Source organism: Sminthopsis crassicaudata, chromosome 3 (genome assembly GCF_048593235.1).
Source record: "Sminthopsis crassicaudata isolate SCR6 chromosome 3, ASM4859323v1, whole genome shotgun sequence".
Lineage (NCBI taxonomy): Eukaryota > Metazoa > Chordata > Mammalia > Dasyuromorphia > Dasyuridae > Sminthopsis > Sminthopsis crassicaudata.
Window position 1 is genome coordinate 165,632,026 of NC_133619.1, and position 23,364 is coordinate 165,655,389.

The 23,364-nt window shown below is 38.3% G+C and overlaps 1 pseudogene; it reads left to right on the top strand.

The window, feature by feature from the left end:
* Window positions 1-11,913: 11,913 nt before the first annotated feature.
* Window positions 11,914-13,083, top strand: LOC141561953 (putative E3 ubiquitin-protein ligase TRIML1 pseudogene; annotated as a pseudogene).
* Window positions 13,084-23,364: the final 10,281 nt, after the last annotated feature.

A 23,364-nucleotide genomic window follows, 5' to 3' on the forward strand; every position in this document is an offset into this window, starting at 1 on the left:
AAGAAATACTAAAGAGCAGAAAGGGACCTGTATGTGCCAAAATGTTTGTGGCAGCTCATTTTGTTGTAGCTAGAAACTGGAAGACGAATGGATGCCCATCAATTGGAGAATGGTTGGGTAAATTATGGTATATGAAGGTTATGGAATATTATTGCTCTGTAAGAAATGACCAGCAGGAGGAATACAGAGAGCCTTGGAGAGACTTACATGAACTGATGCTGAGTGAAATGAACAGAACCAGAAGATCACTGTACACTTCAACAACAATGCTGTATGAAGATGTATTCTGATGGAAGTGGATATCTTCAACATAAAGAAGACACAACTCACTTCCAGTTGATCAATGATGGACAGAGACAACTACACCCAGAGAAGGAACACTGGGAAGTTAATGTAAATTGTTAGCACCACAGTCTATCTACCCAGGTTACTTATACTTTCAGAATCTAATACATAATATGAAACAAGAAAATTGGATTTACACACATTTATTGTATTTAGGTTATACTGTAACACATGTAAAATGTATGGGATTTCCTGTCATCTAGGGGAGGGAGTAGAAGGAGGGAAGGGAAAATTTTGAAAAATTAATATAAGGGATAATGTTATTAAAAGAAAAATGGGAGAGATTTACTAGGACAAAATGTATCCATGGTTTGGTCCCAGGGCTTAATGAGACTATCATACCCAAGAATCCAGAGAACAATGTGAGTTCTCAATCACATACATACATGTGGCTCAGACTCAGGGGGTAGATTGAGATAGGGGTGGAATCAGGGTGCTGAGAGCAGGACCAGAATTCTGACAAGGTGCTATGGACCACTGGAGATTGTGGGGCATCTCGGAGATGGGGAGAAGCATCTTGATAAGACAATTTCCCTCATTCTAATAGCTTAGGATGGGGAGAGGCATTCTGATATTTTAAAACACAAGATCTTTTATTTTTATCAAATATTCTGATAAAGAGGGAGGGATGGTTTCTCAGGACTGAGCAGCCAATTATAAACTGAAGCAGAACAGTTAGGGAAACTGAGGCAGAATTGGGTCAAGATAATTAGGGAAACTGAATCAGGACAATAAAAGAGAACTGTGGCATAACAACTGTCAGTAGCTAAAAGTCCTCTTTTCTTTTAGAACCTTCATCCCCACTCCAAGAAATTGAGAATCTAATAAAATGTTTAAAGCATCTTTGGTGCCCTTTGCTATTCAAGTAAAATCTATATACTCTTTATCAGAGTGATATTTTTAAATGCAAGAAACAAAAGACATAAATGTACAAAGAAAATCAATTATATTAACATGCAATTACTAATTTTAAAAATTCATTGGCTTCAAGTTGAAGACCCCTGCTTAAAAGGGAAGTCATTGTTCTATTGCTAGAATTCCATAATCTGTATGATTATTCACTTGTTTCAAGTCTTAAAAGAATTCTTTATCCAACTGGTGAAACAGATTGAGAGGGGCATGGGTTTATTCTCAGCTTTCTAACATCCTTTCCCATTCTTCATTAACAACTTGATTTTGCTTGTCTTTCTCTTCCTTATCTTTCTCTTCTCTCCCTGAGGAAGGAATTATTCTGAAATGTTAAGTAGTGCAGTCCTCTTCTGGGGAATGTGAATGGTAACTAGAATATTGCTTTGGACACTGTGCAAAGCTTTGTTTAAATCGGTCAGTTGTATTGTTTATTAATACTGGAGCCGTAGAGCAGCTTCCAATGAATGCAAAGATGGGAACTGATCACTGAAAAATTATGTAAGCAAAAGGAAAAGACAGTATGCCTTGGATCTATTTCCAGCTATCAGGAGTCTTTCCTACTTCCATTCAATCTTCTCTCCAAACGGTATTTTCCTTCTTTATCAAAGGGGCAATTTCTCAAGTCCTCTTCTAATTTTCCCTGGGGGTTTTGTATTTGTTGCTTCTGGGGGCTTCTCTGGTGAATAAATCCTGCTTTGAAAGATCTGAGAGGGCATATTTCATTCATACTTGTGTATGATCTCACATTGGTTCCTGCATTAGTAGAACTAGGCTCCCTTTGGGATCTTCCATATACTTTTTTGTTGTTGTTGTTTTGCTTTCTTGTTGGTTTTTTATTTAAAACTCTGCATGTAATGTGCATGTAAGCTTCCATGTGATTCTGTGGTTGTCTTTGTTATGTATTTCGTTATGTTTGTACAGAATGGAAAAATCTTCCTTAAGGGAATTACTCTAGAGGATTTGACTGATGATATGTTTTCTTTTTTCTGGAACTATTGTTAGTATTCTAAGAGCAAATGAATTTTTCTTTTAAAAACTACATAAATATTGGTCTCCAAAGTTTCTAAAGAATATTTGAATAGCCACGGAGCACACCCTGGGCTTGTTGCTTAAGGAACAAATTCTTTCTTTGGAACAAAGAACTGGTCCTTTTGCTCCAAAGGGAGAATTAGAAATTCTACTGTTTCATTAACCCAATGCAGCCAACAAGGAATGAGGGAGGAGTTCTATTACCTCTACTTTCCAGATAAACATTTTAAAGATTTACATCTGGCAACTGGAAAGCTTACTGAAAACCCAGAAAAAAAAAATCTTCTATTCCTCTCCACCCCAGAAAACCACCCTCGATATTTTACTCCCTGAACAACATTGCTTCCTACTCAATTGCATGAAATTAATTAGAGCAATGGGACATTATTCAACTGCAATGAACTACTTACCATCAAAGGGACAGCTAACAGGACATTTAAAAATGTATGCCTGAAAAAAGTAATATTATGTGTACCTTTGCATGCTGCTCTTTCCTAGATATGTTGACTAGAGACAAATTCATCCACATTAAAACAATATCATGGATAAATAATTCACTATATTCTTCGTTTTTTTTAATTTTATAATTATAACTTTTTTTTGACAGTACATATGCATAGGTAATTTTTTACAACACTATCCCTTGCACTCACATTGATTCCAAATTTTCCCTCCTTCCCTCCCCCCCTCCCCTAGATGACAGGCAGTCTCATACATGACAAATGTGTTATAGTGTACCCTAGATACAATATATATTTGTAGAATCGAATTTCTTGTTGCAAGGGAAGAATTGGAATCAGAAGGTAAAAATAACCTGGGAAGAAAAACAAAATTCCAAACAGTTTATTCTCATTTCCCAGTATTCCTTCTCTGGGTGTAGGCTGACTCTGTCCATTAATTGGAGCTGAATTCGATCTTCTCTTTGTTGAAGATATCCATTCCCTTCAGAATACATCCTCATACAGTATCGTTGTTGAAGTGTATAATGATCTCCTGGTTCTGCTCATTTCACTCAGCATCAGTTCCTGTAAGTCTCTCCAAGCCTTTCTGTATTCATACTGCTGGTCATTTCTTATAGATCAATAATATTCCATAGCATTCATATACCATAATTTACCCAACCATTCTCCAATTGATGGGCATCCATCCATTTTCAAGTTTCTAGCCACTACAAAAAGGGCTGCCACAAACACTTTGGCACATACAGGTCCCTTTCCCTTCTTTAGTATTTCTTTGGGATATAAGCCCAATTAGCACTGCTGGATCAAAGGGTATGCACAATTTGATAACTTTTTGGGCATCATTCAAGATTGATCTTCAGAATTGTTGGATTCTTTCACAATTCCAACAACAATATATTAGTGTCCCAGATTTCCCACAGTCCTTCCAACATTCATCATTATTTTTTTCCTGTCATCTTAGCCAATCTGACAGGTGTGTAGTGGTATCTCAGAGTTGCCTTAATTTGCATTTCACTGATCAATAGTGATTTGGAACACTCTTTCATATGAGTGGAAAATTGTCTGTTTATATCCTTTGTCCATTTATCAATTGGAGAATGGCTTGATTTCTTACAAATTAGCAACAGTTCTTATATATTTTGGAAAGAAGGCCTTTCTCAGAACCTTTAACTGTAAAAATATTTTTCCAGTGTGTTACTTCCCTTTTAATCTTGCTTGCATTAATTTTGTTTGTACAAAAGCTTTTTAATTTGATGTAATCAAAATTTTCTATTTTGTGATCAATAATGATTTCTAATTCTCCCTTGGTATCAAATTCCTTCCTCATCCACAAGTCTGAGAGGTAAACTATACTGTGTTCCTCCGATTTATTTATGATCTTGTTCTTTATGCCTAAATCATTTTGATCTTATCTTGGTATGGGTTGTTAAATGTGGGTCGATGCCTTTTTTCTGCTATACTAATTTCCAGTTTTCTCAGCAGTTTTTCTCAAATAATGAATTCTTATCCCAAAAGTTGGAATCTTTGGGTTTGTCAAACACTAGATTGCTACAGTTGTTCCTTATTTTGTCCTGTGAACCTAACTATTCCACTGATCAACTAGTTTATTTCATAGCCAATACCAAATGATTTTAGTGACTGCTGCTTTGTAATATAGTTTTAGATCAGATACAGCTAGGCCACCTTTTTTTGTTTTTTGTTTTTTGTTTTTTTCATTAATTGTTTTGAAATTATCAACCTTTTGTCCTTCCATATGAATTTTGTTGTTATTTTCTCTAGGTCATTAAAATAGTTTCTTGGAAGTCTGATAGCACTGAATAAATAGATTAGTTTAGGGAGTATTGCCATCTTTATTATATTTGGTGGGCCTAACCAAGAGCACTTAATGTCTTTCCAATTATTTAAATCTGACTTTATTTTTGTGGCAAATGTTCTGTAATTTTGCTCATGTACTTCCTGACTTTCCTTTGGTAGATAGATCCCCAAATATTTTATACTATCGACAGTTATTTTGAATGAAATTTCTCTTTTTTATCTCTTGCTGTTGGATTTTGTTGGTGATGTATAAAAATGGTGAGGATTTGTACATATTTATTTACTTATTTATTTGTCCCTGAGGCTGGGGTTAAGTGACTTGCCCAGGGTCACACAACTAGGAAGTGTTAAATGTCTGAGAAGACATTTGAACTCAGGTCCTCCTGAATTCTAGGCTGGTGCTCTATCCACTGTACCACCTAGCTGCCCTGAGTATTTATTTTGTATCCTGCAACTTTGTTAAATTTGTGGATTATTTCTAATAGCTTTTTATTAGAATATCTGGGATTCTCTAAGTATACCATCATATCATCTGCAAAGAGTAATAGTTTGCTTTCCTCCTTACCTACTCTAATTCCTTTAATCTCTTTTTTTTTTTTTTTTTTTTTTTTTTTTTTTTTTTTTTTTTGCTTGACAGATTCTTGATGTCTCAGGGAATCACTCACTTCTATTTGTTCAGTTCTGATTGTTAATGGGTAATTTTCTTCAATACTTTTTTTTAACTTCTTTTTTGTATATTTCCAATTGAGTTTTTAAATGAGTTATTTTGCTCTGTGGAATTTTTGCCATTTCACTAATTTTTTTTTTAGTGAGTTATTTTCTTTTTTTGTAATTCACAAATCCTACTTTTCTGATTGAATGTAAACTGTTAGCACTACTGTCTCTTTATCCAGGTTACTTATACCTTGGGAATCCAATACTTAACATGCAACAAGAAAATTGGATTTACACACATATATTGTGTCTAGGTTATACTGTAACACAGGTAAAATGTACAGGATTGCCTGTCATCTAGGGGAGGGAGGGAGGGGAAATTTTGGAAAAATGAATACAAGGGATAATGTTATAAAAAAAATTACTCATGCATATATACTGTCAAAATTTATAATTATAAAATTAATAAAAAAAAAAAAAAGAAAAGAAAAGAAATTCTAGTTTCCTGGGAGTTCTTTATCTTTTCCAATTCACAAATTCTATTTCCCTGCACTTTCTGTAATTTTTTTACCTTTTCCAGTTCACCTTTCAGGAAGTTGTTATTCTCTTGCATAGCTTCTCTTTCCTTTCCCTGTTTTTCTTCTAGATCCCTTTTAAGATTTTTAATAGTCTCTTCTAGGAGAGCCTTTTGTGTTGGGTACCAACAATTGTCTGGTGACTGTTTTCTATTAGTCTCCTTTGGGTTGTAAACCTGCTCTCTTTCTATATAGAAGCTATCAATTGTCCTTTTAATTTTTTTACTCATTTTTTAAAGCCTGTACGGTCTGCTTTCAGGGCCTCGAGGTGGATGGCCGGCCTGTCAACCAGTTACAAGGAGTGGCCAGGTATGGGAGTGTTCTGGGAAATAGTTCCCCAATGGAAATATCTCAGGTCTGCACAGCCTGGTAGGTGGGGGATGCCCTGCTAAGAATGCCACTGTGTGGGTTAAGACTGTCTTGAGGCAAGAGTGCAAGCAGTGAAAGTGTCACTATCCCAATCTGAAGCTGCTGTGGGGCTGTGGGTATTTATAGCTGACCAACTGAATAGCCCTGCTGGGACTTGAAGTTTCTCTGGTGCAGAAGCACAGTCTTACTGTGGAGGTTCTGTTGCCCCAGGCTGAACACCACACTGTGCAGATTAGAGGCTGTCCCAGGCTGCACCCCCCTGCAGTGTAGATTTGCTGCTACCCTGACAGTGGGTCAGCATGTGGCTGCACAGTTGCACTGGTCTATGGTGAGTCACTTCCAAACTGGGAGGGGGGGGCCTACAGTTCTGTCGTTTTTTAAGAGTACCCTGTACCTCCGGCTCCAACCTACATCTGTGCTGGTCCCCTGCTTTACAATCAAGGTAAAGCAGTCAGCCTATGGCAGGGGCATTTCCACTGTTCTTCTAGTCACAGAGGCTACCCTAGTCCCTGGTCCTCTCAGGATGCCAAACTTTCCTATTTCCCTGTCTGCCCCTCAGACAAACCTGTTCTAGTGGTCTTCCAGATTATCTTCAGCTGGTAAGTATTTGCACCTTTAATTTTCATGAACTTCACCAGTCAAGCACTATTTTTGAGGCTATATTCAAAGATTGGTAGTAAGGGCAAAAGAGAGGAGCAGAAAGAGAGTGTGCCTTCTCCACTATATTCTTGGCTCTGCCTCCTCACTATATTCTTGTTACAAAACCATGGAAACATTTCATTTCCCCCCCCCCCTTTTGTTAGATTTCTGAAAAGGTCAAAGGAACATAAGTTTTATAGTTGAAATAGAGCCTAATCTAATCCCTTCTTTTCACAAAGAAAATGGAAACTAAGTAGCTTTCTCAGAGTTACATAAGTGACTTTTCTCCAAATTTTCATTTATGTTGCTTTGATTACTGGTTGCAATGATGATTATGATGTCATAACATGCTAGTTTCCTTTTTTTGATATCATGTTAAGACATTATTTAGGTGAAGATCATCTCAGAGGTACAATAGAGTGCTAGGTTTGTAGTAAGACATGCTTAAATCTAGGCTAAGACACTTACTAGGTAGGTGCTGCTGGGCAAAGCACTGAACCCTGTTGCCTGAGCTTCCTTAACCATAGACTGAACAGAAGAAGGAAATGGCAAACTACTTTAGGAATTTTGCTAAGAAAACTCCAAATGGGGTCACCTGAAGTCTAAAAGACTGGAAGTGATGTGGTTAAGATTCCTTTCTGATTCCCAACCCCCATGAATTCCAAGGGTCCATATGTGGGCTCTCCCAGCCCCCATTGGATCTGAGCCAACTTGGGCTGTCCCAGCCCCCATTCTAATTACCTGCTCAGGATTCCCAATTCTCACCCCAAGCACAAACAGTCTCTTATCTAAAAAACCCATTGAATTCTATTCAAATTCTAACCTTGGCTGAACCCCAAGTCAGAGGCCAATCTGGGACTCCACCCAGGAGCCCCTTCAATTTACCAAAAGCCCCAAATTATAAAAGGGGCAGAATTGGAGTTCACTCTTGGCAGAAGACCCAAACATGGCATCCTTATGCCGGCCATGTCAAGGGTTTCTGCCCACCGGTGCCAGCCCTGGCCCTGGTGCCTTTCTACCTTTCAACCTTACTTCCAGACCCCACAATGAACCTCTTTTATCAATCTAGGTTTTCATGTCTATAAATTCCTTTACAGAGGATTCCTGGGCCGCTACTAGACCTCATTTAACTCTATATCCTTGAGCTGAATCCAAAGGGGTTGCAGAGGAGCTCTATTTGACTCCCTGTACCCCGGAGCTACCACTAGACCTCTATGAAACCTAATTTCATTTAGATACTCCTTACCTAATTCTCATCATAAGGACCAAACAGCTGAAGTTATTAATGTGATAGGTGTGCATGTGTGTCTGTATGTGGGTGTGGGTGTGGGTATTGTGTGTGTGTGTGTGTGTGTGTGTGTGTGTGTGTGTGTGTGTGTGTGTATGAAAGCAAGAGAGAAGAGCCAGGAGAGAGAAAAAAGAGAGAAAGGAGAGAAGAGGAGAGAGAGAAAAATTTTTTTTTCCATTATCAAGATGAGCAAAACCTTAAAAGTATTACAGAGTAAAAGTATGCTTTTTTCTCCCATTATTAGATATGACTCTAAAAAGAGTGTAAGTAATTTTTAAAATTTTGAATTCTACTTTCACTTCAATTAGCAGTAACAGTTTGGAGCTGTTTATTTAATTTGTGAGCTTTAATTGCCATTGAATCTTAACTACATCCCATAAATTTGCATATTCTTGGCCACCCTATGAACTAGGAAACAAACCCTTAAATGGATTAGGGGTGGAAGGAAAGGAAATTCTTTCTAAAAAGTCTCCAGGCAGGCCTTTTGGTGATTATGAATCCTTTGGTAATGCAAAAGAATTCTTTCAATTCCAAGATCCAAAGACACTTTCTCTACTTGCTCTTAGCCTCAACTTCACTAGTAGAGATGAGATTGATCTGGTTCAGGGGAGGACTTCAGGGATAACTGAGTACAACCCTTTTGCTTTATAGACTAAGAAAATGGAGTTTAAGGAAATTAAGGTCTAGAGGTAGTGTCAGAGATTAGAGTTGAAGCTAGTTTCTCAGACCCCATTACTGTAATGTTCTTTCCCCTCTTCCACACTGTCCTCCTCCCTTGCCATAAATCTTGAAGTTTCTTAAGTCCTCAGGAGCCATCTGTGAACCCCCTATCCAGTACTGGTAGAATACTGTAGTAGACCACTATGCTACAGCATACCAGTATACTACAGTATATATACTTTGGATAAACCAGTATATTGCAACATATCAGTATACTGTAGTATACAATTGATATAGTAAAAAAGTGGTGTAGTATAGTAGTTTATTGTAGTGTGGCAGTAAACTATAATATATTACTATAGTACACCAATACACTATAATATACTATTAAATCATGCCAATGTACTCTAATATATTAGACAATACATGTAATAAATATGTACATACATATATGATATAGATAGTATATAATCTGCATATAGATTACATTATCGACTACATAATATCCTATATGTAAGATAGGACACCAATAGTGTGCTTTATTACTGGTGTACTATGGTATACTTCTAATGCTAGATTTGTCATCTGTAAAATGAGTTGGAGAAGGAAATGGAAAACCACTCCAGTACCTTTGTCAAGAAAATGCTAAATGGGATCATGAAGAGTCAGACATGACTTGAAATTGATGGGGGTTGAGGTCCCTTTAAGATTCCTCTCTGACTGCCCAACCCCCATGGCTGACCTTGATTCACAAATCCTGGTCAAAAGCACCCTTTTGAATATCCAGGCCTAACCCCACCATCTGCTCAGCTTCCCCTAGCTCCCACTGGATCTGAGCTAAATGAAAAGCCTGCCAAGGACTTGGGGGTACCACCAACAATCTTTTAGGTATCAAAGAGCCAAGCAGAGGTCTTTCTTGGCAGGAGCCCTTCCCTCCAACACATGGTATCATTCTGACCATGTAAGGGTTCCTGCCCGCCCAGTGGCCACCTCTGGCCCTGGCATCTTTCTAACTGAACTTTACTTCCAGATTCCTACAATAAACCTTTTTTATCAATCAGGTTTTCAGGCCTGTAAATTCATTTACAGGGGACACTGGGCCTCATGGGATTATCTGACTATCTATGCGCCCACAAACGGGGTTCCCCCTTTCTTTTCCCTCATTAAAATGACTGAACAATAAAATAGTAAATTAAGCATATAAACATTGTAAGTGCATACCCATTTGTGGCAAAGGGATTGGCGTTATTCTGAGCACCCAGAATCTGGGGCTTGCTTCTTGCTCTGTTCTTCAGCAGTATGAATTTAGAATTAAGAGTGCTAACTTTTCAGGAGGACTATGAATCTGAGAGCCTTTTATTTAAACCAAGAAAACTCTGGCTACATTGTTAATCCTTCTCACCATAAAAAGGAGAAGTCATGTTTTTTTTTTTTTCCTTTGGTGGCTGATCTTCCAGCATCTAATTTGGAAGAGGAGGCTGTTGGAAGAATGGGAGAAAAAAATCTGAGAAAAATTAAAGAGAAGGAAAAATCTTCCAAGTACAAAAGGAGGAAGAACAAAATTTGGAATGCTAAATTGCAGTAGGAATATCTAAACAACCAAGCAGTTAATGAAGCAAAGAAATGAATAAAGAAAAGGGAGAAAACTTCTCTTGGTTGAAGGTCTAGGCACATGGGTAGGGAAAGTCTATTGCTCTGAGTGAGAGAGATCTACTGGAGGATCATAGCAGACTCAAAGCTTTTGCAAGAAATAAGAAAATATAAGAGAGGTACAGGTAGAAAGGTGTTGTGAAGAATTGCAATAAATTAGTCCTCAATTGAGTAGGAAAATGAAGCAAAACATTTTGCCAAACATACTTTCATTTGGTCATGCTCTTTTTCTACCCTTTTCTTGTAGAACTTTTTGTGCCTCTTCTCAGAGCTATCCCATTATGGAACACAAGCTAGAACATGAGTATACTATCACCATATGTCTAGGTTAAAGTCCCATTTTTCAAGCCAATTAAACTCAAGTTGCAATGTTTTGAAAATTTGAAGAGCAAAATTACTGTGGTCTTAAGTGCATAGGTGTGAACAGCATTGTGTATCTGTAATTTCATTGGAGTATTTTTAAAAGGGGAGCAATGGTGACAACACAGCCCCAGTGAAGAGAGTTGCAGCACTTTGCAAAGTGGGAGTCCTCACCTTCTGAGCAGTAAATAAAAGAACCTTCATGGGGCAAAAAATAAAAAAAATAATAATAATAGAAACTCCCTTTGTGGCAAGAAGCAAAAGGAGAAAGCAATCTTTTTTCTCAGTTGAATATCTAAAAAGAAAGGAATCAGAAACAAGGTCCTTCCAAAACATCTTTTATAAATATAAAGATATCTTAATCTGATGATTGAATCATAATTATGAAATGAGACAAAAAGGGGAAAATAAGGGGGAGAGATAGCAAAGGTTGATACTTGTTTTTTTCATGGGAGCCGTGGCTGGGAAGCAATTTTTGAAAAAAATATTTTGTTTGGGGTGAGGGCGGGTTGAGGGTGGGGGGTGTGGATAGGGGGTCTTTCCTTGCCATGTTTCTATATCAGCACATCAAAAAGATGATGTCTTGAGGTTTGCAAATGAGAACATTACTACTAAGTGAAGTGACCCAATAAGGAGATCTTTCTAAGTACTAAGAGGGAGGGAAGCAGTTTTCTTCTCAAGAGATGCTGACTCTGAAGGGTGGGATTAAAAGGAAGATGAGAACTCAGCCCTAAATCAGAGAGTAGAAGTCCTCTCAAAAGGCAAGAGTTCTCACCTTTTTAAGGGTGGAGTTAAGAGAAGGGCTAAGCAGGGATAGACATAAAAAGAATCACACAGCTCAGTGCCAAGATCTTTTGCTGTCAGAGCACAAGGGCTGGAGCTAGCTCTCTCCCTACCTGAAAAGGAAGGAACCAGAAGCTTAGGAAACTACAAGCAAGAGTTTCATTGAAAGCCTCCAGCTAGGTCTCACTTGCTTTCATGTGCCTGAACTACTTCACTGACTGGGTGACTGAGAGTGCAGAGAGTGTCTTCTCCAGGGCAGTGAAGGAGTCACTGAAATCCCAATCTTTACAGAGTGCAGGGGTGTCATTCATCAGACAGGTTGTCTTGCTGCTGAGCAGGAATCTGCAGACTCAGTGTTGAATGTTGATTGGCCAAGATGCTCCAACCTCACCTGCTGCAGAAAGAGCTGGGCCTCAGCACCTGTGATCAACATGGAGAACGAGTGATGTTCTTCTGTGAGGAAGACCAGAGAGCCCTCTGTGATTCCTGCTTATCAGCCCCAGAGCACAAGGACCACCAAGTCCTTCCCTCTGAGACAGCAGCTGACAAATGCAAGAACACGCTTCTGGAGATGTGGAGGATCTTACACACCAAAGTAGAGAAATTTCAAACTGCACTGGACACAATAAGAAGAAGAGAAGTACAATTCACAGAGAATACCTACACTTTGAAAGATTCAGCTATTTCTGAATATGAAAAAATTCACCAGTTTTTATGGGATGAAGAATGTCAACGCCTGGAAAGACTGGAGGAGCAATCCAGAGGTAATGTGGTCTGCCTGGAGGAGAAGGAGCGCGGGCAGTCCCAACAAATCCAGCATCTACAAGAAATGCTGTTCCAAGTAGAAGAGAATTTGGATAAGATGCCTTTGGCAATGATCCAGGATATGCCAGGCACTTTCAAAAACAAGGAAGAGCTCCTACTTAACAAACCTGAGCTTTCTTACATTTCCTGGCCTACCTGCCCTGTCACAGGCATGAGAGAAATGCTCATGAGTTTCCACAGGGATATAACTTTTGATCCTCAATCAGCCCATCCTCATCTCATCCTGTCTCAAGATTTGAAGAGGGTCCAGTATGCAAGCACTTTTCAGGACCTGCCTGACAACAGAGGGAGATTTGACTCTTCTCTTGTGGTTTTGGGAACCCAGACATTCACCTCAGGAAAACACTATTGGGAAGTGGAGGTGGGAGATAAGACAGAGTGGGAATTGGGCATCTGTAAAGATTCAGTCAAGAGAACGGGGCTGATCTCCCCCTCATCTGAGGATATAAATACCCTCGTGGGCTTCATATCTGGAAATGAATTCTTCCTCTGGAATTCAGAAAAAGGCTGTCAATGCAGCTTACCTTTGCAAAAATTGGGCATTTTTCTGGATTGTGAAATGAGCTATATAGCATTTTATGATGTCATTGACAGATCCCTTATCTACAGTAACTCAGACATAGATTGTGAAGGACCTCTTTGCCCTTATTTCTCTCCTTGCCTTCACTATGACGAAAGTACCACTGGTTCACTCATCATTTGCCCCAAGAGTCCACAGTAGAGGGCTGTCCCAGATGCTAATTGCTATGGATGATCCTCTCTGACAAATGAGTAAATATGATACTGACAGTGACATTCTATTTCTTTGAATTCCTGTTTAAATGGTCAATAAAGTGATGTGTCATTTGTAAAACCAAATGAAATAAAATCTGCCTTCTTTTACTTCTACTGAAAAAAAATCACAGGTTATTTGTTTTTCCTCGTTGGCTAATCTTGTAGCACCTCAAGTAGAAGGAAAAGCAGAGAGAAAAAGAGGAGGAAAGGAATGGAAAAAAGGAAAATAGGAATCAAAAATTTCCAAATATTTTAGGAAGAAGATCAAAATCTCAAATGTTAAATTATCTTATGTAAGAAAAACAAATAAGCAACTCAGCTAAAAACAAAAAGCAGTCAAAAAAATGAATGAATAAGGAAAAGGGTGAAAATTTCTCTTGTCCTAGGGAAGTGGGAATGGAAAGACTATTGTTCTGAGTGAGAAACAAGTTCAGCTTGAGGACCATAGGAACTCCAGGATCTTCAATTGAAGAAGGTGATATAAGACACTACAGACATAAAGGTCTTGTGAATGATTGCAATACATTAGTCTTCAGTATAATATATAGGTTGATCCTGCCAGTAGCATATGCTTGTCTCAAAGATTAAGCCATGCATGTCTAAGTACATAAAGTTGTATAGTGAAACTGCCAGTGGCTCATTAAATCAGTTATGGTTCCTTTGGTCTCTCGCTCCCTACTACTTGGATAACTGTGATAATTCTAGAGCCCAATGAGCACTACATTTCAGTGAGCACTGATCCTGTCCCCTTTACTCCCGGGGGTGGGGGGCCCCGAGGATGCATGCATTTATCAGACCAAAACCAACCTGGCAGCAGTAAACTATAATATATTACTATAGTATACCAATGCACTTTAGTATACTATTAAACAATGCCAATGTACTCTGGATATCTTAGAATCAGCTGGAGTCAGGATAAGCAAAAGTTTTTATTCTTTGTGTTTTGGAATTGCTGTCAGGGGATTAGATATAGGAATCTCCACATCTCCTTTCTCTCTCTCTCCACCACCAAAGAATGATCCTGCTTGTCCTACTCCACCCTCTGATCTCTCTTCCCCTTCTTTGTCCACATCCAGAGATCCAGCCAGCAAAGAATTGAGTAAGGTCATCCTCCAAGCATATGTTAATAGAGAATTGTCCAAATGGTAATTAGCCTTAAGTGCTAGTTTACCTTTCCTTTAGTGCATCTGCTCAATTCTAGCCCTTTACAGTTTATGATCATAACAAACAACAAATTTGAGTATTTTAATGTCCAAAGAAAATAAAAGGGGATTATATATATGAACCAGTGAACTTCTATTAGATATAGTTTTAAAGTATGTATTAAATTATACACTAAAACTTCTCCTCTAGTTTCCCTTCAAAGCTTCCCTCTGCCTATCTGTATATTTTCACTGATGTTCCTTTCTTGCTTTTTTTCCATCACTATCACTATCAGTTCTCCTAATAATTTTCTCTGGAGACAAATAAGCTTAACAAGACAAACAAACAAACAACAACAAAAAAATGCCTTGGGCAAATCTCCAAATAAATGTTTCATTCTGTACCTTTCTTTATCATTTGTGGGTTTCTTTCTTGTCTATTAAAAAGTGGCCCAGAAGGAGGATTGAGTGTACTTCCAATGTTCTATTGCCAAGTTCCAATCTTTTTTTGCCATTATTACTTAACAACTTCTCTTCCTTTGAACTTAATGACATACATTTCTATCATCTCATTTTAGACTCTTGTTATGTATTATGTATTATATATTGACTTTTGGGTTAGCTTTTACTTTCTCAAGTTCACCATCTGGTTGACGGTCTCCTTTTTCAACAATTCAACCTCTTTCCTACTAACATGGAAACTTCAAAAAATATATCACTGCCCCTCAAACATCCTGTCTTCTCAGTCTTTCAATCGATATAACTCTTATGATATACTAGCTTTAGTCATCTGCTGGAATGATCATCTGTGACGTTTGTCCTATTCTCTGTGATGATGCACCAGTCTGGTTGTGAACTCTTAAATTCCTTTCTCATCAATCGCTTGTCCTGCATTTTCTGCTTCTTACTACTCCTAAAGCTATGTATTTTGTCCTCATCACAACCTCCATTTCTTCTATCCCTCCCAATCATTGCTGCTCAGGTCTCAATATTTTCCCTTCAAAAATGATCCTCTAGTGATGCATTTCCGTTCTATACCATCATCCTTTACATTCCTGCTTTCTTGGATTAAAAGTAACTTGGACTAAGTAACAACATTCTGCCTCTACTTCAGAACCCTTCACATTATTCCTAGGGAAATCTATAGGTGTGTCTATCATTCACATGTTTCTCTCTCCTTTTCCCTTTCCCCTCCCCACCACTCTGCTCCTTTCTTTCCAGCAGCACATATCCAACATTAAACACATAGTAATACTTAGGAACACAGTTGTAGGGGCAAATGGAAACAAACCTTTCTGAAGGAATATACAAAGCAGGGGAAGTTTGATTGAATCAATGTTTTATTAGGTGATTCAGATATCACATTGGTATTCCAAAAAATCCGATTTTATAGTACTTTTGTCTTCCTTCCTCTAAGCAATTAATATCAATGCTTATATGTCACATCAAGGGATTGCTTGAAAATATTTTATTAAGTATTATCACGAACTGGGCATATTCTTGTTTATTAAATCTCATTTAATTCTTTATGGGAAAATGCCAAGAAATTTAGCTCCCAAGATTAGCTCATGTAACAAAACTATTTACATTTTAGATTCATAATGATGACAAGTTATTCCTTTTTGATATAATACAAAGTATTTTCTATTATAGTGCAACAATTTAACCTTATTAAGTTTCTCATGATTTCCTTTTATTTCCCTTTTCATGCCACATTGGAGTCTTGTATTTGAAAGTTTAGTTCTCTATTAAGCTCTGGTCTGTTCATTAAGAATGCTTGAAAAGTCTTTATTTCATTGAATGCCCATTTCTTCCTGAATAGCCCAATTTTGCTGGGTAGATGATTCTTGGTTGCAACCCTAAATCTTTTGCCCTTTAGTATTTTATATTCCAAGGCCTCTAATCCTTTAATGTCGAAACTTTTTGACCTAAGAATTCTGAAATTTGATTATAATATTCTCCCCTACTCCCAGGAGGGGGGAGGGGACAGTGGGAGAGGGCTGTAGGTGTGGGGAGAGAGTAGGGTCCATTTTGGGATCCCTTTCTGGAGGTGATTAGTGAATTCTGTCAATTTCTATTTACCCTCTAGCTCCAGAATATCAGGGCAGTTTTCCTTGAATTTCTTGAAAGATCATCTTGAGGCTCTTTTTTTAATCATAGCTTTCAGTAGTCCGATAACATTTACATGAAATCTTCTGGATCTATTTTGCAGCGCAGCTCTGCTTTAAAGGAGAAATTTCACATTATCTTCTTTTTTCCCAATGTTTTGTTTTTGTTTTGTTTTTCCTTGATTTCTCCTAAAGTCATTAATTTCCATTTACTCAATTCTAATTTGTAAGAAATTATTTTTTTCAGTGAGTTTTTATATTCCCTTTTCCATTTGTCAAATTCAACTTTTAAAGGAATTATTTGTTTTAAGCAATTTTTTCCCTTAATAGCCAATTTTGTTTTTTAAGGCATTCTCTTCTCCTCACTGGCTTTTTGTATTTTTTTTTCCTTTTCCTTTCTTTTTTTTTTTTTTTTTTTTTTTTTTTTTTTTTTTTTTTTTTTTTTAGTATTTGCTTTACTTTGTTTTTTAAGGTGTTATTTTTCTCAGTATTGCTTGTGTATGTGTGCATGTGTATGTGTGTTTAACAAGCTACTGACTTGTTTTTCATGATTTTCTTGTATCATTTGCCTTCCCAATTTTTATTCTACTTCTCTGACTTGATTTTGAAAATCTTTTTTGACTTTTTCCGTAAGCTGAAACCAATACCTATTTTTCTTGAAGGCTTTTGATGTAGGAGCTTTGACTTTGTTATTTTCTTCTGAGTTTCCATTTTGATTTTTCCTTGTCACTACTGTGCTTTTTATGGTGAAAATATTTTTTCTTGTTGTTTCCTTATTTTCCCAAATTATTATTTAACTTTTCATTCTTTGTTAAAGTTGGGCTCTGTTTCCAGGGTAGAAAATGCACTGTCCTGAACTTTAGGCTTTTGTGCAGCTGTTTTCAGAGATCTTTCTGGGAATCAGCAACTTTTCTTCCAAGGTAGTAGGATCTTAGCAGAGGTGTGTTTACTCCTCTTTTGATATGTGTTCTTGTCTGTGAATGACCACAGACACTCTTTTCTGTCCTGGAACTATGGCTGCAAACTCTAGTGTGCTAAATGCTCTTCCTCACTCTGGGACTGCTATCCAGGACTATGACCCAGAACCAAATATGGGCAAAACAGAGTCCTACCTCAGTGCTAGCAAAAAGACTCTGTGTGACCAAGTAACAGGTGTAGGTCATTATGCAGACAATTTAGCACAAATTAATTACTCTAGAGCAGCATATGAGCAAATTGCTGCTCCTGCTATCAAAGTATGGGGCATCCTCCCAGGAAGACAAGAGAGGGGAAGCCTTCATGAAAACAGCTCAAGGTCTGATTTTGTGGGATGTCTGCAGACAGCTGCCTACAAACTATTGGTGAAAATGCAGCAACAGAAATTATGATAAGACAACTTGTAAAGAAAATGGTAATGAAGTTTGTAGAAGAATCATACTAGGACTACACAAGGATCATATGAGATCATGACATGCTGTGCCACAGTGGACACAAATACCTTTTATACTCAAGTTATGATGCAAAACATGGGAAGACTAGGTCCCTTTTAGCAAAGGACTTCCAAAGAGATTCGTCAATACTTTCAATTTGGCAAAGTAGGGCATCAGAACGTTCAGTGTTGGCATAGAGATAGAATGAGAAGACAAGGTGGGAGAACAAGATCCAAAACTCCAATGTCCAAAATACAACAGAAACTTCCATTGGGCATTAGAATGTAAATTGATTCATGGAAATGGGAAGTGGAGACCAACTGCTGAGCCCCAGGGAAAAAAAACACTTGGAGCATGATGGTAGCTAATGTAACAGCCAGAGAATCTTAAGAAGTTCAGTACTCAGATATGATGAATCAGTTAAGAAAAAACCTAAAGGGAAAAAGGGATTACAATTGGGGAAAATAGATTCGTATGCAGCTGGGACTACTGAGATATACTCTGGAGAGGTGAAATCTGTCCCCAGCCATTTCACCTCCTGAGAGTGCTTTACATAACTTTTTCCATACATACACTGATATAAGAAACTGGGAATATGTAGACACTATCCAGTCACTAATACAGGTAGACAATATGTGAGTTATCAACTAGGAGAAGTAGTAGCATCAGGTTTACTGATATGCTGATATTTGCCCAAACTTTGACTCCCAACAATAGAATCCAGGAATATTCTTGACTGACCATTCTATACTTACTATCAAATGTCATACAATTGGAAGGGTTGGTAGCTACAGGAACAGATTGTACAGTCATTAGAGGTTCGAATTGGCAAACCACAGTGGAAAGAGTGGAAGAACTTTGGGAAGTAGGAGTTCTCACCTTTTGAGGAGTAGATGAAAGGACCTTAAAGGGGCAAACAATTAAAAAAAATGTAACAGCAACCTCCATTCTGAAATGTTTTGTGGCAGAACAAAAAAAAAAGAAGGTTAACTTCTTTCTGGGAAAATATCTAAGAAGAAAGGAATCAGAAATAAGGTCCTTCTAAAATAATATTTTAAAAATGTAAAAATCCAGTGATTGAATCAAAATTATGAAAAGAGACCAAAAGAAGAAACTAAGGGGGAGGGATAGCAAAGGTTGATACTTGTTTTCTTCATGAAAGCCATGGGTGGGAAGCAATTTCTGAAAAAAATATTTTGTTTGGGGTGGGGGAGGAAGGGTGGTATGGGGGAGTATGTACGTCTTGTGGTTGGGGGCAGATTTTTCGTTGCCATGTTTCCATCTTAGCACATAAGAGAGGTGATGTCTTGAGGCTTGCAAATGAGAATGTTATTACTAAGTGACCCAATAAGCAGATGTCTCCAAGTTCAAGGAGGGAGGGAAGGAGTTTTCTTCTCAAGAGTTGCTGACTCCTAAGGGTGGGATTAGAAGGAAGGTGAGAACTCCCCTCTCAAGCAGAGAGTGGAAATCCTCTCAAAAGACAAGAGTTCTCACCTTGTTGGGGGTGGTGTTAAGAGAAGAGTCAAGCAGAGGAAGAGATATTAAAGGCTCACACAGCGCAGTGCCAAGGTCTTTTGCTGCCAGAGCACAGGGGCTGGAGCTAACTCTCTCCCTACCTGAAAAGGAAGGAATCAGAGCTTTAGGAACATACATGCAAGGGTATCATTAAAAACCTGCAGCTAGGTCTCACTTGCTTGCATCTGCCTGAACTTCCTCATTGACTGGGTGACTGAGAGTGCAGAGAGTGTCTTCTCCAGGGCAGTGAGGGAGTCACTGAAGCCTCCACCTGTACAGAGTGCAGGGGAGTCATTCATCAGACAGGCTGACTTGCTGCTGAGCAGGAACCTGCAGACTCAGTGCAGCACTGGCCAAGATGCTCCAACCTTACCTGCTGCAGAAAGAACTGGGCCTCAGCACCTGTGATCAACATAGAGAACGAGCAATGTTCTTCTGTGAGGAAGACCAGAGAGCCCTCTGTGATTCCTGCTTATCAGCCCCAGAGCACAAGCACCACCAAGTCCTTCCCCTGGAGACAGCAGCTGACAAGTGCAAGAACACACTCCAGGAGATGTGGAGTATCTTACACACCAAAGAAGAGAAACTTCAAATTTCACTGGGCACATTGAGAAGAAGAGAGGCACAATTCAAAGAGCGTTCCTACCTTTTGAAAGAGTCAGCTTTTTCTGAATTTTGGAAAATTCAACTATTCTTAAGGAATGAAAGTTATGAATACCAAAAAGAATTGGTTAAGGTATCCAGAAGCAACCTGCTCCAACTAGAAGAGTATGAGATCAAGTTGTTCCAAGGAAAACAAAAGCTGCCACAAATAATGATAGAAGTGGAGGAGAATTTGGACATGATGCCCTTGGAAATGATCCAGGCTGTGCCAGGCACTTTGAAAAAAAAGGAAGAACTTGCACTCCAAAGGCCAATGTTTCCTTTCATTAGCTGGCCTTTCTGCCCCATTACAGGCATGGCAGAATTTCTCATGAGTTTCCACAGGGATATAACTCTTGATCCTGAATCAGCCCATCCTCATCTCATCCTGTCAGAAGATTTGAAGAGTGTCCAGTATGGAAGCATCTGTCAAGACCTGCCTGACAACAAAGAGAGATTTGATTCTGTTCTCGGGGTTTTGGGAGCCCAGAAATTCACCTCAGGCAAACACTACTGGGAAGTAGAGGTGGGAGACAAGACAGAGTGGGCACTGGGCATCTGTAAAGATTCAATAGGGAGAAAAGGGAAACTCTCTTTCTCATCACATTATGTAATAACCACCACAGCATTCACATCTGGAAATGGTTTCTTCCTCTATACTCCAGACAAGAAATTTCAATTGGTCTGGCCTCTGCACAAAGTGGGCATTTTTCTTCATTGTGAAAAGCAACAAATAGCATTTTATGATGTCACACACAGTTCCCTTATCTACAGTAACCCAAACATAGATTTGGAAGGGACTCTTCGCTCTTATTTCTCTCCTTGCTGTCCCAAAGAAAGAAGCACCGCTGGTTCACTCATCATTTGCCCCAAGAGTCCACTGGAGAGGTGTGTCACAGGTCCCAAATGCTAAGGATGACCCTTTGTGAAAAGTTAGTGTAACACTGCCAGTGACACTCTCTATCTTTGTATTCCTGTTGAAATGGTGAATAAAGTGTGATTATTTAAACTGAGAAACTCTTGTCTGTTTTGTTAATCCTTCTTACCATAAAGAGGACAGGTCATTTTTTTCCCTTTGGTGGCTGATCTTCCAGCACCTAATTGGGAAGGGGAGGCTGTTAGAAGAATAGGAGAAAAAGCCTGAGGAAAATAAAAGAGACAGAAAAAACTTCCAAGTACAAAAGGAGGAAGAGCAAAATTTGGAATGCTAAATCGCAGTAGGAATATCTAAACAACCAAGCAGATAAGGAAGCAAAGAAATAAAGAAAGAAAAGGAAGAAACCTTTTCTTGGTTGAAAGTCTAGGCAGATGGGTAGGGAAAGTCTATTGTTCTGAGTGAGAGAGTTCTACTGGAGGATCATAGCAGACTCAAAGATCTTGCAGGAAATAAGAAAATATAAGAGGTACAGGTAGAAAGGTTTTGTGAAGAATTGCAATAAATTAGTCCTCAACTGAGTAGGAAAATGAAGCCAGACCTTTTGCCAAATATACTTTCATTTTTTCTTTCTGTTTATCTAGGCTTCTCTTGTAGAACTTTCTGTACCTCTTCTCAGAGCTATCCCATTATGGAATACAAGCTAGAACATGAGTGATACTGTCACCATGTGTCTATGTTAAATTCCCATTTTTCAAGCTAATTAAAGTAAAGTTGCAATGTTTTGAAAATTTGAAGAGTAAAATCACTGTGGTCCAAAGTGCCTAGGTGTAAACAGCCTTGGGTATCTGTAATTTCTTTGGAGTATTTTGAAAGGGGGACCAATGGTGACAACACAGCCCCAGGGAAGAGAGTTGAAGCACTTTGCAAAGTGGGAACTCTCACATTTGGAGTATTAAATAAAAGAACCTTCATGGGGCAAACAATGAAAAATAATAATACTAATAGCAACTCACTTCTCAGGTCTTTGTGGCAAGAACCAAAAGGAAGAAACCAACCTTCTTTCTAAGTTGAATGTCTAATAGGAAAGGAATCAGAAATAAAGTCCTTCTAAAAAATCTTTTATAAATGTATATGTATCTTAATCTGATTATTGAGTCATAATTATAAAATGAGGCAAAAAATGTGAAATAAGGGGGTTGATATAGCAAAGGTTGATACTTGTTTTCTTCATGGAAGCCATGGGTGGGAAGCAATTTCTGAAAAAAAGATTTTGTTTGGGGTGGAGGAGGAAGGGTGGTGTGAGGGGAGTGTGTGGGTGTTGTGGTTGGGGGAGGGGATTTTTCCTGTCTCCATCTCAGCACATCAGAAAGGTGATGTCTTGAGGCTTGCAAATGAGAATGTTATTTTTTTTTTTTTTTTTGGTAAAATATCCTTGAGATTTTATCTCTAGTATTAAAATACATTTTACTTTGTCGTACATAATGTACTTAAGTATTTATAAGCTGAATTTTTAAATTGCATCATTACATGTAATAAGAGAAATCACTATGTAAAAAGTCTATTTGGTATAAAAAAATTTCCCAAATTTTAGATTTTAAAAATTCACATTTTTGTATATTGGGTTTATATGCCAAGTTATCTGTATGTTATTAAGATACTTTCTAAATCTTAAAGTTATTGAGATAAATTTGCTTTTTATTTTTTTTTTTGTTTTAATCTTTTTTTTTTTTTATTCATTTTTCCAAATTATCCCCTCCCTCCCTCCACTCCCTCCCCCCCCCCCATGGCAGGTAATCTGATACATTTTACATGTGTTACAATATAACCTAGATACAATATATGTGTGTAAATACCATTTTCTTGTTGCACATTAATTATTAGCTTCCGAAGGTATAAGTAACCTGGGTAGATAGACAGTGGTGCTAACAATTTACATTCGCTTCCCAGTGTTCCTTCTCTGGGTATAGTTATTTCTGTCCATCATTGATCAACTGGAAGTGAGTTGGATCTTCTTTATGTTGAAGATTTCCACTTCCATCAGAATACATCCTAAATGAGAATGTTATTACTAAGTGACCCAATAAGCAGATGTCTCCAAGTTCAAGGAGGGAGGGAGGGAGTTTTCTTCTCAAGAGTTGCTGACTCCTAAGGGTGGGATTAGAAGGAAGGTGAGAACTCCCCTCTCAAGCAGAGAGTGGAAATCCTCTCAAAAGACAAGAGTTCTCACCTTGTTGGGGGTGGAGTTAAGAGAAGGGTTAAGCAGAGGAAGAGAGATATAAAAGGCTCAACCAGCTCAGTGCCAAGGTCTTTTGCTGCCAGAGCACAAGGGCTGGAGCTAGCTCTCTCCCTACCTGAAAAGGAAGGAATCAGAGCTTTAGGAACATACATGCAAGAGTGTCATTAAAAACCTGCAGCTAGGTCTCACTTGCTTGCATCTGCCTGAACTTCCTCATTGACTGGGTGACTGAGAGTGCAGAGAGTGTCTTCTCCAGGGCAGTGAGGGAGTCACTGAAACCTCCACCTGTACAGAGTGCA